Genomic DNA, 16,103 nt, shown 5'->3' on the forward strand with positions numbered 1-16,103 from the left:
GAAGTTAGAAATAGATCCTTCCTCAGCTCCGAAATCTGCTTTTGCAACATTAGAAAGAAAATAGCAATGAGGAGGGGGGAATGGCAGAATCAAGATTATTAAAGGTCTTGACAAACCAGAAAGATTGGCTGGAATTTACAGGAAGACATTTAACAGAGACAAATGTGAAGATCTCGGTTTAGGTTAGGTTAACAAAATCAATTGTCCAACTAGACAGTGGGGGAGACTTTACTTGCCAGAAGGTCATGTGAAAATGACTGAGAGGATTATAGATGACTAGAAGTTCAATATGACCTAATAATTTGATAAGGCTGCTTTAAAAATACTCATTTGATCGTGGACTGCATTAATGGATGCAAAGCAACTAAATTCAAAGGAAGAGAAAATTCCACTTTGCTTTACTTAGGCTCTACCTAGAGTGTTGTATTATGTATTTTAGAGATGTTACCAGTAGAAGGAAATCAAGAAAAGAAGGATCTAGGATATATATCCTGTGAGATAGTTGAAAGAAGTGTTTAAACTGGAGGAGAGAATATCTGGTGGTAGACATAGTTCCTATGTTTAGGTAGACTATGATTTAGAATAAATATTAGATTAATCTAACCATAGAAGACAAAAGTAAGACTCATGGTAGAAATAACAAGGAGGCAGAATTAGCTTCCCAGAGTCACAGAAATTCTGACTGGAGGACACACCTAAGAATTTATTCTACCTGGCCATCGGTGGCCATCCATTCTCTTCAGCAGTGTCCAACTCGTGGTCCCCAAAAATCTTGAGTGTGGCCTGAGCCGGATTAAAATAGGATTGGGAAATGTTGGGAAAAGTAAGTAAAAATAAAATACAATATAGGTATTGTTCATTTGTGGCTTTCTAAGTCAATGTGGGCCTTCCAGGATCTATTTCTATTTGAGTTTAACACCACTGCTCTACTTGGACATGTCCAATGACTTACTCAGGCTGACCACTCACTTTTGGCTAGCTCTGTAAAGAAATTCTTTTCTTTTACTGTGCCAAAATCTGCTTCTCCTTAACTTCCATCTACTATTTCTAGTTCTGCCTGTGGGACCAAGTAATAAAAGTTTAATATCCTTTTACCCTATGATTCATGAAGACTGATATCACATTTACCAGTAAGTCTTATCTCTAAACTAAACTTGCAAAGCTCCCCAAACAAATGAGAGGTGCAATTGGCTCTGAGCAAGTGGGAACAAGGGCCCTCTGGCAACATGCAGCCCATAGTCTCTAGTGTTCCATAGCCACCAACCACCAACACTCACCACCCCAAGAAAAAACAAACAGACCATGTCTAATGCAGGAAAGCTTAATAGGAATGCCAAAAAATGGAATAAAGAAGAAAAATCTGAATAGACCAAGATTAAAAAGGCCATTTGGAAGGGCAATACAGAAGTTGCACAGACACATGCTGAATATGCAGTCTCCCAGAAAAACCAAGCAATTAGTTTCTTGAGAATAAGTGCTCAGATTGGCTAATATGACAGAAAAGAAAAAATGATAAATGTAGGAGGTGTGGAAAAATTGAGATAGTGAAGCATTGTTGGTAGAGTTGCGAACTAGTCCAATCATTTTGGAAAGTAATTTGGAACAATGCCCAGGGGCTATAAAACTATGCCTACCCTCCAATCTAGCAATACCATTCCTAGGTCTATATGCCAGAGAACTTTCAAAAAAGTTTTTTTAAAGGAAAAGGACTTACAGGTGCAAAAATAGCAGCTCTTTTTGTGGTGACAGATTAGGAAATCAAAGGGTATGTCCATCAATTGAGGAATGACTGAACAAGTGGTATATGACTATGATGGATTACTATGTGAAATGATGAACAGGATGCTTACTGGAAAAACCTGGGAAGACTTGTATGAACTAATGCAAAGTGAAGTGAGCAAAAAAGGAGAATGTTGTACATAGTAACAGCAATTTTGTAAAGATGAGCAATTATGAAAAGACTTAGCTATAATTAAGATACTGATCCAAGACATCTAAAGTTCTCATGATGAAAAATATCTACAGAGAGAGAAGTGATGAATTCTAAATGAGATCAAAGCATACTTTTTATTGACGAATACCTATTGAAACATTTTTGTTTTTATTGTTTTATATTATTCATTTATTATTGCTTTTGTTTTCTTTTACAATATTGTTAATATGGATATAAGTATTTTTTATGAATTCACATGTATAATAGATACCAAATTGCTTGCTTTCTCAATAAGAGGGAAGGGGCAGGAGGGAAGGAGAGAATTTGTAATCCTAGAATTTTTTAAATGATTGTCAAAAATTTTTAAGATATAATTGGGAAATATTTAATGAAAGAAAAAAAATTTTTAAAGAGAGGATGACTTCTTAGGTAGATACTGCAGCAGATAGAGTTCAAACTGTTGGGTAAGGTGACTAAATCAATGGCAGGTATCATTAAGTCTATGGATGCTACATTGAAGAGTATAAATCTTGAGAAGATGTGTGCCTTAATGGATAAATTTGATCACACAACACACAACAAATAGAAGCCATAATAAATAGTTCTACAATACTGATCACACAAAACACAACAAATAGAAGCTATCATAAATAGCTCTACAATACAATAACTCTACAAAACCAAGAAGATATGCTTCTTCAAGAAATGGCAAAAAAAAAAAAAATCAGACCTTAATCTCAACATGGAGCTCCCATAGCACAATCTGGTTCTGTTGGCACGTGTTGCTTCAAGAGACTAGGATAAGCCATCACAGAGACATACCTGCCTTTGTAATCAAGTGTAAGTGATGATGATTATTTTCCATTGTTGAAATTTGCCAGTTGTCCTTTTGACTTGGATTTTTATTAATTACAAAAAAAAATAAAATGAAATGTCTTCCCAGTTCATTTAAATGGTAAATCTCTTCTAGACACAATCCATTCTTCTTCAGACTCTACTCTGGATTTTCTTTGTCACAACCAGCTTTTTTGCCACAGAAGTTCATTCTGCTCCTATGATCCCTTCCTTCCATTGCTTAGTTTGTCCAAGAATCTCCATTTTAAGGAAATTGCCTATGCAAGTCATTCCATTCTATCCCTTTTTATAACATTACACTCAAGTCTACATTCTTGGGTGCATACATATCTTCTCTCTCCCCTGTCCTTCAGCTTCCTTTATATGTTATCTTCCACAACCAGAATATGTTACTTGAGGGGAGGGATTGTCTTCCCTCATTCAATCCCCCTTGTTTGTATCCTGAGCATTTAGCCTAGTGTCTGGCATATAGTAAATGTTTAATAAGTGTTTGTTGATGTACTTTGCCTTGATGTTCCTGTGGTCATGTCCATTATTCACTTCTACTCTCCTCGCCCAAAACTAATGCTTTGCAAATAACAAGGATGAGTTTTAATGGCACCCTATTATTATGAACTGTTACTGAAGAGAGAGCTAAATTAGGAGGCATAGGAATACTTTCCATTGCCTGAGTTTCTGCTCTATATGAGCAGTTTTGTCTCTCTGGAACTCTGAAAGGTTCTATCTTTTCTCTAATGAGAATTCTAAATGCAGTGACATAATATTCCTAAAATATGGTACCTAAGCCTGACCATGACATACAATATATTTCATCTGAACCAAAGAAGAGTACAATGAAATTCATGTATAATCAATAGCATATTATCTGCTTTTTCAACGGATGGGCTAGAGTGAGAGGAAGAGAGAGAACTTGGAAATCAAAACTTTAAAGATGAATGTTAAAAAAAGTTTACATGTAATTGGGAAATATTTAGTGAAATAAATTAAAAAAAATTTGAAAAGAAATAAATTAATAGTACAGTAAAATTATCACCTTCATTCTAGACTCTGTGTATCTTTTAATACAACCCTAAGTTAGAATTAACAATTTTGGTTTCCACATTAAATTGCTGATTCATATAGAGATTGCAGTTCACTAAATCCTTTGATTATTTTTTTTACAGAAATTGCTGCTGAACCATACCTCTCTCATCTAATATTTGTAAAGTAGATTTTTTTTGTATTCAAGTGTAAAACTTTACATTTATCCATATTAAATTTCATCTTATTAGATTTGGCCCATTATTCCAACCTGTCAAGATCTATTTTCATGCCAATTTTGTCATCCAATGTGTTAGCTATCCATCCAGCTTAATATAACCTGAAAACATGACAAGCATTGTTTGTATGCCTTTTCCCAAGTCGCTGATGAAAATATTAAATAGCACAAGTCCAAGAAGAGTTTTCTGAGTCACTTCCCTAGAAACTTCCCACCAAGTTGATATTAGCTGATTAACAACTACTTTGTGGTCTAGTCATTTAATCATGTCCAAATCTACCCAACATTACTTAAACTATGTCTCTCCATCTTACCCACAAAGATAGCAAGAAAGATTTTCCAAATACCTTACTTAAATCTAAATATTCTTTGTTTATTGCATTCCCATGATGGAACAATCTAATCACACTATCAAAAAGAAAGTGAGGTTGATTTAATATGACCTATTCCCCATAAAACCGTGCTTCCTTTTAATGATCAGACATCATCTCTTCAATAATGTGGTCAGATTTTTCCTGTAACAGAAATCATACTCACTGGCTTACAGTTTGCAGATTCTGTCTCTTTCCAGTTTTTGAAAATCCAGCCAATGCTGTCCTTCAACAGCCATGAAAATCTTCAAGATTTTCCAATTTCATTGACTCAGTAATTACATATTTTTTTTGTTTCTTTGAGGTATCTTCCAGTTCTCTCCTCAAGAAAAGTATTCCTGGGGGCACCTGGGTAGCTCAGTGAATTGAGAGTCAGGCCTAGAGACGGGAGGTCCAAGGTTCAAATCCGGCCTCAAACACTTTCCAGCTGTGTGACCCTGGGCAAGTCACTTGACCCCCATTGCCCACCCTTACCACTCTTCCACCTATGAGACAATACACAGAAGTTAAGGGTTAAAAAAAAAGTATTCCTGCTTATGTGGCTCCAAATGTTCAGCATCAGCATAAAGAAGAACTTGTAATAACCATACTGGATTTTTTTCTCTTACCACCATTGCTTTTCTTCCTAAGTGATAGCAAATCACTCCTTTGTCATTATATTCTAGAGTTGTTCCAGGAATAGAAGTCGAATATATTGGTCTATAGTGTACAGATTTGATTCTCTTCTTGATTTTGAAAATGGGGATAATATTTGTTTGCCTCCTGTCCTAGCCCCATGAAACCTTTCCTTTTTTATATAATCTTTCAAAGATCACATAAACAAAGCACTGAAAAGGTCCAGAGACTGGAAGTCATTTGTCAGAGTTGCTACAGAAAAAAATTTCACATTTGAATGGGAAGTTGCAATAGGATGGTGATGGAAGAAGTTCTACCAAGGAACTAGGGCAGAAACTAAATATCAAGAATTTCTAGAGAGGCGGGCTAGTAGTTGGTTCAGAAGACAGAAGATCCTGGGTTCAAATCTTGCTTTGGACACTTTCTACATGTGTGCCACCCTGGACAAGTCACTTAACCTTCATTGCCTAGTCCTTACTTCTAACTTTCCTTGGAAACAATACAGAATGTTGATTCTAAGATGGAAGGTAAGGGTTTAAAAAAAGTTTATGGAAAGATGGCCTTTGGCTCTAGTATTGGAGGGGCAATTTATAACCTCTAAACTTAAGAACTGGTAGCTGTTGAGCAAGAAACCATGTAGTCTGAGAGAAGAGCTCCAAAATTTGTAGCACAAATGATTCTTAAAAGTGAAGGACAGCAGCAAGGGATTGAAAGTCATGATGTGGGGGGGGGGGGGCAAGGATTTCAGTTTTGTACACTGTAATTATTCTGGGTTATTTGGATAGAATTGGTGTGTTGATTAGGAATTTATCCATTACATTTATCCACCACACATATTCTACGTCAAGAGGAATCCAAAAAAAAAGTAGGAATCACCTTAAATGGAGGAGAATTTTATTGATTGTTTTGGGGTTACTATGAGTCCTTTATGGGTTTTCCACATTGTTTATAAGCTCTTGTGGGTCACATAAAATGTTTTTGAATTTTTTATTGGGAGGAATAAGGGCTACCCTGTGCTTTGTTACCTTGAATGCTTGTATAAGATTTGGGGGAATCTTTAACCTGCATCTATGAAGACCTAGATACAAGCTTCTTTTAGAAAATTTCCCAGAATTAAGGCATAATGAGTTGTAAGGTTAGTGATATGAAGAGGTTAACCCATAGGAATAGACCTGGTCCATGTGAGCCCAGAGGCCTGGGCACTGGTTAGGTAAAACAAAGAACTTTTAGAATTAGAACTACTTGAGAAAGGAATGCATTTTTAATTCAGGAAGTAAGTTCTCTATCACTGAAGGTGTCCAAGCAGAGAATGTCAAAGTTCATATAGAGGAAATTCCCATATTTGGGTGGGAGGTTGGCTTGGATAAGCCTCTGAGGCCCCTTCCAACTTGAAAATTCTATTATATCACACTATCAGATGACATGGCCATTACTGACAAAAGGCTAACCTGTTGAAAAGTATTCCCCCCCTGCAATCTCTTAACTCAAAAATAGGAGTATTCATAGCAATTTCATTTGACAACTGAATAATCCTCTCCCTGAGTTAAGCCCTTTTCAGAAATGAAAAGAAATTGTTAAAATGCCAAGTCATTCAACTTTAAAATCTATCTGAGCCTGAACAGTTCATTAATTCAGACATTTTCACAAGCATGTGTGACAGATCAATGGGCACTTTGCTCGTGTCTCTGCCCTGAAAGAGGGAGGGGAGTAATCTAAAATTGGTACAGCCATAAAGTTTGAACCAAATCAAGACCTTTTCAAAACTGTCATATTCTATCAACATCACCAAAGAGCTAGAGAATAGTGTCTCCCTGAGGGAAGAGCTGCCTTCTCTCTTCATATATCTGTCAAGAGTTTCTCCTCTTCAGCTTGCCTTCTTTTGACATGACAGTCTAGTAACAAGTAACCAAAACCCAGTCTTTGCAGGAGTGACAGCATCAAGTAAACTATATGGAGGAAGGTATATTCTTATCTATCTCTAATGATGTCCAAACCTACTCAGGCATAAAGTCCTTCACTTGGGTTCAAAATTTGAGATGTACAAGTAAAGATGAGAAAGGAAAATTTAACTAGAAAGTGATAATTCAAGAAGAAAATCTCAGGGTCTTAGTGAATTGAAAATCCAATAGAAATCATCAATGTGATGTGGCCACCAAAAGAGCTATTTTGTTCTTAGTCTGCATTAACTGAAATAGAGTATCAAGAGTAAGAGAGGTGGTAATCCTACTAAGTCTTTCAAAATTAGGAATATTGGGTATGATTTGGCAACCATATTTTAGAAGAAACATTGATAGAGCTGTAGTATTTCAGAAGGACTAAAGCCCAGATGTGAAAGAACTAGAAGCCAAGACAAGGATACATTGAAGGAACAAGAAAAGCTTAGACTAGAAATAAAATGAAGATGGAGTGGTATAGCAATAATGCTCAAATACCCAGAAATTACTTATGTAGAACTTGCTCTGTTTATCCCTTGAAGAAGGTCAAGGATCAACTGGTGGAAATTATAAGAATGTAGACATCAAAACAAGGAAAAACATTCCTAAGAGATATATAGCTGGTAAAAAATGGAAGGGGCTGTCTTAAGGAGCAAAAGATCCCTCTTATTGAGATGTTAGGAAAGCCCATATGGGAAGATTATAGAAAGGATTCATGATTTGGGCAGAAATTGTGCAAGATGACCCTTAGGATCAATTTCCAGGGCTAAGTTTCTATGATTTTACTTTTAGATTGAAGAGAAGACAAGAACCTAGTGGGTAACACATTTAGTACAGAGCTGGACTGATTGACTTTCTCTATGTCTCTGTCTCTGTCTCTGTCTTTGTCTCTGTCTCTCTCTCTCTCCCTGTCTCTCTCTCTCTGTCTGTCTCTGTCTCTCTGTCTCTCTCTGTCTCTGTCTCTCTGTCTCTGTCTCTCTTTCTTTCTTTCTCTCTCCTTCAAAGAATTAGAGCAATTATAGAATTGGCTCCAACTTTGACACCCACTGAGACTTTCTCCAAGTCAATGAGCCATTCACATTTTAGAGGTTTTGTGCCAAATAAAGCCATTCTTCTAAAGTACCTGGAAAATGGGAACTATTGAATCATAACACTTCTAAAGGCAAATGGTACAGTGGAAATATATATATAAGGAACTAATAAACTTGGACTATAGGCCTAGCTATAGCCATAATCATCTATGTGACTTTGCACAAATTACTCTTAACTTGTCTGGTTTCCATTTTCCTTAACTGTAAAATAAAGGGAATGAACTAGTTAGTAGCTAACAATAACAACAACAACTACAATAATAATAATGATAATTTAAATGAGATAGCACCTTATAGAGTATTTATATACATTATCTCCTTTGATTCTCATGTAATCTAAAAATGATACCAATCAATCAATTGGTCATTCGCTTATTAAATACCTATGTGCAAGACCCTGTACTAGGTTCTGGGGATGAAAAGGCAAAAACTAATGGCTTAGCTTAATATTTTGATGTAAAATATTATATTACATTATATATTTATATATAAAATAAATGGAAGATAATCTACATACATAAGAAGAGATAATACTAGCAGTTGGTGTGGTCAAAAAATACTTCATTCAAAAGGTAGCACTTCAACTAAATTTCAAAAAATATCAGAAAAGTTAGGGGGTGGAGAGGAGGAGGGAATGAATTTCAGGCATGGGGGAAAGGTATTGCAAAAGTATTAGAGATGAGAAATGTAGGAACTAACATGGGGAACATAAAGAATCAGTTTGGCTGGAATTTAAGATACAAGGAGAAGAATAATACAAAATAAGGCTAGGCAGAACCAAGATGGCAGAGTAGAAGCAGGGAAGCTTGAAACCACCATGAAAATCCTCTCCAACCAATCTTAAAATAATGCCAAAAAACAAATAACAGGGTGAAAAAATCAACAAGGAATAAGAGCAAAGCAACTTTCATGTAGAGAACAACTTGAAAGGCAGAGAGAGAGAGAGAGAGAGCAAGCATCTGGGTCACTGGGGTAAGAGGGGAGTACAGCCAGAAGGAGGATATAAAAAGTGCAAGGACCAAGCCAATAGCAAGCCTCATTACTCCACATATACTGTCCAGGATATGAAGCGGGGTCTAAGTCAACCTCTAGATTCTGAGACCCTGAATTAGTGGTGGGAAGTGGCTCTCAGATCTCCCAGACCACAGGCTATCATACCACCTTCGAAGAACTGAAAACAGCAGAAACCCAGAAATAAGGCTAAGGGTAGTGTCAAGGAAGAACTTCAGTTTCACAGAATGCCTGATCCTCCATCATAACAGAGCCTACTTTTAAAATAAAAGTGAAAATCAAGAAAAAGGCTGGGAAAATGATAAAACATAAAAAACCCCAACTCAACAATTAACCACAGAAAATGTTTATGGAGACAAAGAGTAAGGCACAGACACATAAGGGGTCAAGGAAAACAAAGCAATCACATGCAAAGCTTCAAAGAAAAATAGGAATTGTTCTCAGGTTTTGGAAGAGCTCAAATAGTATTTCAAAAATCAATTAAAAGAAGCAGAGGAAGATGGGAGAAATGAAAACAATGCAAGAAGGAATGGTTCAAATGAAAAAGAAGGATTAAAATCTCACAGAAGAAAATCATTTTTTAAAAATTAGAATTGGGCAACTAGAAGCTAATGATTTCATCAAGTATCAAGAAACAATGAAACAAAATGGAAAGAATAAAAAAAGAAGAAAATGTGAAATATTGCATTGGAAAAACAACTGACATGGAAAACAGATCTAGGAGAGATAATTTAAGAATTATTCTACTGCCTGAAATCCATGCTCAAAAAAAAAAAAAAAAAAAGGAAAAAAATCCTGGACATCATCATAAACTGCCCTGAATTCTTGAACAAGAGAATAAAATAGAAATTGAAAGAATCCGCAGATCACTTTCAGAAAGAAATCATCAAATGACAAGTCTCAGCAATATAATAGCTAAATTCAAGGGCCCCTAAACCAAAGAGAAAATACTGCCAACAGTCAGAAAAAAACAATTCAAATACAATGAGCTACAGTCAGAATTACACAGGACTTAGCAGCTTCCATATTAAAGGATTGGAAGGCATGGAATATGATATTCCAGAAGGTGAAAGATCTAGGTTTACAATCTAGAATCATCTATCCAGCAAAATTGAGAATGTTCTTTCAGGGGAAAATGGTCATTTCATAAAATAGAATATTTCTAAGCATTACTGATGAAAAGACCAGACCTAAACAGAAAATTTGAAGTTCAAACACAAGACCCAATAGAAGCCTAAAAAGGTAAATAAGAAAAATTTAAAGGTCTCAGTAAGGTTAAACTGAATGTATTCCTACATGGAAAGAGGGTTTTTAAATTCTTAAAAAACTGTATCAGTAGTAAAGCAGTTAGAAGGTACATACACAGAGGGCGTGGAAATAAGCTGATTAGACTGATATGATATGCAAAAAAATCAAGGGGTGAAAAAGAGGATTACATTGAGAGAAAAGGAAAGGAAGAGATGGAATAGGATAAATTACCTCACTAAAAGCCATGAAAAGCTGCTGCATTTGAGGGGAGAATAAAGGTGATTATGAGCAATGGTTAAACTACACTGTCATTGTAACTGGCTCAGAGAAGGAATAACAAGCACACTCACTGGGTTATAGAACCCCATCTTACTCTATAGAGAGGTAGCAGGAGAATAAGACAAGGGAAGAGTGGTTGTAATAGGAAGCAGGGAGAAGTGGGTGAGGTGATAAAAAGCAAAATGCCAATGAGGAGAGACAGAATAAAAGGGAAAATAACAAGATCAAAAGGGGAAAATAAGATGGAAGGGAATACACAGATGGTAATCATAACTGCATATATGAATGGGATGAACTCACACATAGAATGGAAGTATATAGCAGAGTGAATTAAGAACCAGAATCCTACTATATGTTTTTTTCAAGAAACACATTTAAGGCAGGGTGACACACACACAGAGTAAAGGAATGAGACTAGAACAGAATTTATTGTGAGTAATCTTAAGTAAAAAAAAAAACAAGAGTAGCAATCATGATCTGAGAAAAAACTAAAGTGAAAATAGAACTGATTAAAAGAGATAAGGAAGGAAATTACATCTCACTAAAAGGTACTATAAACTATGAAGTAATACCAATACTAAACATATATGCACCAAATGGTATGGCCCCAAATTTTTAAAGAAGAAATTAAATGAACTTGAGGAGGAAATAATAAAACTATTAGTGGGGGACCACAACTTTCCTCTTTCAGATATAGATAAATTGATCAAAAAATACACAAGAAAGAAGTAAAGGAAGTGAATGAAATCTTAGAAAAGTTAGAACTAATAGATCTCTGGAGAGAACTGAATAAGAATAGAAAATAATGCACCTTCTTTTCATCAGTACATAGCTTCTACCCAAAAATGTACCATTTATTAAGGCATTAAACACTTGACACCCAAATGCAGAAAAGCAGAAATAATAAATGCATGCTTTCTAGATTGTAATGCAACAAAATTATAATCAATAAAGTTTCATGGAAAGACAAATAAAAAATCAATTGGAAACTAAATAATCTAATGCTTTAAAAAGTGGTGGGTCAAAGAACAAATTATAGAAACAATCGATACTTTTATTGATGAGAATGACAATGAGGAGACAACATATCAAAACTTATGGCATACTGCCAAAACAGTATTTATGGGAAAATTTATATCTCTAAATACTTAGATCAATAAAATAGAGAAAATGCAAATCAATGAATTGGGCATTCAACTAAAAAAACTAGAAAAAGAACAAAATAAAAATCCTCATTTAGAGACTAAATTGGAAATCCTAAAAAGTAAAGGAGAAAATAATATTGAAAGTAAGAGAACCATTGAACTAATAAATAAGACTATGAGTTGGTTTTATGGAAAAACAAATAAAATAGACAGAATGTTGGTTAATTTGATTAGAAAAAAAGAAAGAAGAAAATCAAATAATTAATATCAAAAATTAAAGGGTGAATTCACCACCAATGAAGAAGAAATTTAAGCAATCATTAGGCACAATTTTGCCCAATTATATGCCAATCTGACAATCTAAGTCAAATGGATGAATATTTATAAAAATACAAATTGACCAGATTAACAAAAGAGGAAATAGAAGCCCTAAATAATACCATCAGAAAAAGAAATTGAACAAGCCATCAAAGAACTCCCTAAGAAAAAATCTCTAGGGCCAGATGTATTCACAAGTAAATTCTATCAAACATTTAAAGAACAATTATAATACTACATAAACTGGGAAAATAGGCAGAGAAGTAATCCAGCCAAATACTTTTTATAAAACAACTATGGTACTACTCTCTAAGCCAGTGATGGGCAAATTATTCCCTGTGGGCCAGATCCAGGCTGTAGTTTGCCCATCACTGCCTTAAGCAATTCCCTAATCACTACATCTGGATGTGAGGGCAAAGTGATTAGGGAATTGCTTACGGTAGTGATGGGCAAACTACGGCCTGGATCTGGCCTGCAGGGAATAGTTTGCCTATCAATGACCTAAACCAGAAGAAAAAAACAAAGACAAAGAAAGAAAATTATAAGCCAATTTCATTAATAGATGAAAAATTTTAAATAAGATACTAGCAAGGAGACTACAGCAATATATCACATCCAGATGTAGTGATTATATTAAATTAAAAGGAAAACAGATTAGAAGGGGAACAACAAACCAGGAAAAGTGTTTTATTACAGATTTCTCTGATAAAGTTTTAATTTCTCAAATTTATAGAGAACTAGGTCAAAATTAAAAGAATATAAGCCCCTCTCCCACTGACTATGGTCAAAATATAGGAAAAAGCAATTTTCAGATGAAGAAATGAAAGCCATCAACAATCAGGTTATGTTCTAAATCATTCTTGCTTAGAGAAATGCAAATTAAACCAAAGCTGAAGTACCACCTCACATCTATCATATTTGTTAATATGGCAGTAAAGGAAAGCAGTAAATGTTGGAGGGGATGTGGCAAATTGACACTAATACATTGTTGGTGTAGTTGTGAACTGATCCAACCATTCTGGTGGGTAATTTGGAGCTATGCCCAAAGGGCTATGAAACTGTGTATATTCTTTGATCAGGTAATACAACTACTGGATCTATATCTCAAAGAAATTGTAAGAAGGGAAAAGGACCTACTTGTATAAAAATATATGTAGCTGTTCTTTCTGTAGTGGCAAAGAATTGGAAAATGAGAAGTTGTTTATCATTTGGGGAATGGCTATACAAATTGTGGTACGTGTTGGTGATGGAATGCTATAAAGCAAGATGATTTTAAAAAATAGAAAGATCTGCAGCAATTGATGCAGAGCAAACTAAGGAGAACTGGGAGAATATAGAACACAAAAACAATAATATTATATGATGAATATCTGTGAAAACTTGTGAAAACTCTCAGCAATATGGTGATCTGGAGCAATCCTGAAGGACTTAAAACAGGGAATGCTATCTATCCACCACTAGAGAAAGAAATGTTGGAGTCATCTTTCACATCAGTGCATTTATGATTTTATTTTGAGGATTTAGTTATATATGAGTTTGCTCTTACAACAATTATCAATATGGAAATGTGTTTTGTATGACAATAAAAATAAAATTTAGTTTAATCAATAAATAAATAAGGGGGAAAAGATAGCTTGAGGCCAGATTTGAAGCCAGGACCTCTATTCCCCGAGTCATCTACCTGACCCTGGTCATTATATTTTAAGAAAGACAAGGATAAACTAGAGCACATTCATAAAAGGACCACTAAAATGTTGAGAAATTTGAAGCTTATTCCATTTGAGATCAGATGATTAGCCTGGAGAGTAGATGAATTTGTAGGAGATTTGACAACTATCTGTCTTCAAATCTTTAAAAAGGACTCTTGTGGAAGAGAAATATTAACTTTGTTCTTCTTGGTGTCTAAGGGCAGAACTAGGAGAAGTGAGTGGAAGTTCCAGCAGAGTAGATTCCACTCCTAACAATTAGAATGATCTCAAAGTAGAATGGTCTACTTTGGAAAGTAGCAGATACTGGTCACTGAAGATCCCTTTATGGAAAGGCTAAATGAATACTTGTTGGGTATATGGTAGAGAGGATACTTGTTTGGACACCAGAGAAACTCTAGGACCTATAAGATCCTTTCCAGCTCTTAGATCCTAAAATTCCATGTCTCTATTAATGGTTTCTTCTGAGCAGAATGGAATGAATATGTGCTACATTAACCTATGCATACATTTCTTTCTTGCTGCCACCAAAATATTCCTTCAGTTCCTTGATGGTGGCTTGAAGATGGCACTCCATTCTTGAAGGCTCTTTGCCAGTAAAATATGGCAGGTCCCTCCAAATTCAAAAGACTTCAAGTATAGACCTGGTATGTTGAAGTATGTCTGTTTTCTGAATCTCTATTCTAGCTGAGTTTGGAGGTTCATCACTAGAATGTTGACAACCAGGTGACTATTGTGGTGGGTTTTAAATTTTCATTTTGTTTTGTCTGTTATCTTCTTTTTAGATTTGGAGCTCCTTAAGAAAATGGGTGATTCCCTCTCCCTTTCTTTGCATATCCACTGCTTAACACATTTCTAGCATATAGTAGACACTTACTTAATAAATATTTGTTGCCTTGTTTGCCTTGCCTTAACACTTTATGAAGGTAATTTTCTTTTTTAAAAACTTTTTAATTAAATTTTATTTTTTAATTCCATGTAGAAATAATTGCTGACAATTGTTTTCTGACATTTTATGATTGATTCCCTCTCTCCCTCATTTCCACCTCCTCTTCAAAGAGATAAACAGTTTGATATAGCTTATATCAGTGTTTTCATGCAATATATATTTCCATATTTCCCATGCCTGACTGAAGATACATATCACACACACAATCAAAAACTCATGAAGGGAATAAAGTGGAGGACAGCTTGCTTTGATCTGCAATCAGATTCCCACAGTTCCTGAAGGCCATTTTTTAAGTTACTGAAGGATTGTGATCTGTTGTGGCAGGATCAGAGGAAGTGGTGCATAATGAAAATTATGAATCCTTGAAGTATTGAAATATTTTCTTTTTAAATTGGTTGTCCATAATCTTTGTAACATATTTAATGATCTTCAGGGCTCTTTCCCTGCAGAATGTATGATGATTTTAAATGGAAGAAAACAGGGCAAAAAAGACTAGATAAGGTCTCTAGAATAAAGAATACTTCAAAAGGAAAGCCAAAAACTGAAAATGATAAGTCAAGATGAATTTATCCAGGGTATTACTTGTTACATAAAGAGAACACAATTCCACTCATGTACAAAGCATCAAGTCTAATCTCTTATCCAATAATTTATCAATGCTGTAAGGTTATTTCCACATCCATCAGGATCAGAATGGAAATAATTTATGCCTTACAAAATGTACAGGCTTGATCTTCAAATCTTTTTCCTTCTGCTCCTAAGAGGGATCTTGCCAACTGCCTTGGTACAAGCAGTTGAAAAAAAGGACTTTGTCAGCAAAATTGGAACACTAGTTATCTTGGTGAATAATGGGAACATCTTGTCTCAGGGTAGGAGATTAATGCTACCTCCATGGAGTGGACTGTGATATCTTGAAGAAATTTAATATCAGAGACCAAAGTTTCAGTAATGGACCTTTGAGAAAATGTAGTTCGCCTAAAACTTTGTTCTGTGCTCATATGTGATGGGTGATATAAAAAGAACCCTTTATCATTGTGTAGCAAAAGACTCTTCTTTGCTGTTATATTCAGAAACTAATTTTTCTAAAATTGAAGCAAGATATAAGTTGTCTGGCTTGATATGTCCCCCAGGATGGGGAATACAGAATAAATACCATCCAGGAATAGGTTAGGTACATAAATGAAGATGAAGAAGTCATTAATAAACTACCCTTTCAGGAAATATTAATGAATAGAATCCTCTAATTCCTAGACAGTTACAAGACTTTAGAGTTAGAGCTATCAGTGAGTTTGGCAGCAAGCCCTTTTGAGGGGAAGATATGATATATTAGATATTCAGATGCAAGAAATGTGCCATTTAACTTCCTAAATTTTTTTTTATTTTATCAGCA

The 16,103-nt window shown here is 35.1% G+C and overlaps 1 pseudogene; it reads left to right on the forward strand.

Annotated features, from left to right (window-relative positions):
* Positions 1-1,302: 1,302 nt before the first annotated feature.
* Positions 1,303-2,690, forward strand: LOC123241884 (annotated as a pseudogene).
* Positions 2,691-16,103: the final 13,413 nt, after the last annotated feature.

The sequence above is a fragment of the Gracilinanus agilis genome, chromosome 3 (assembly GCF_016433145.1).
Source record: "Gracilinanus agilis isolate LMUSP501 chromosome 3, AgileGrace, whole genome shotgun sequence".
In the NCBI taxonomy this organism is placed as follows: Eukaryota; Metazoa; Chordata; class Mammalia; order Didelphimorphia; family Didelphidae; genus Gracilinanus; species Gracilinanus agilis.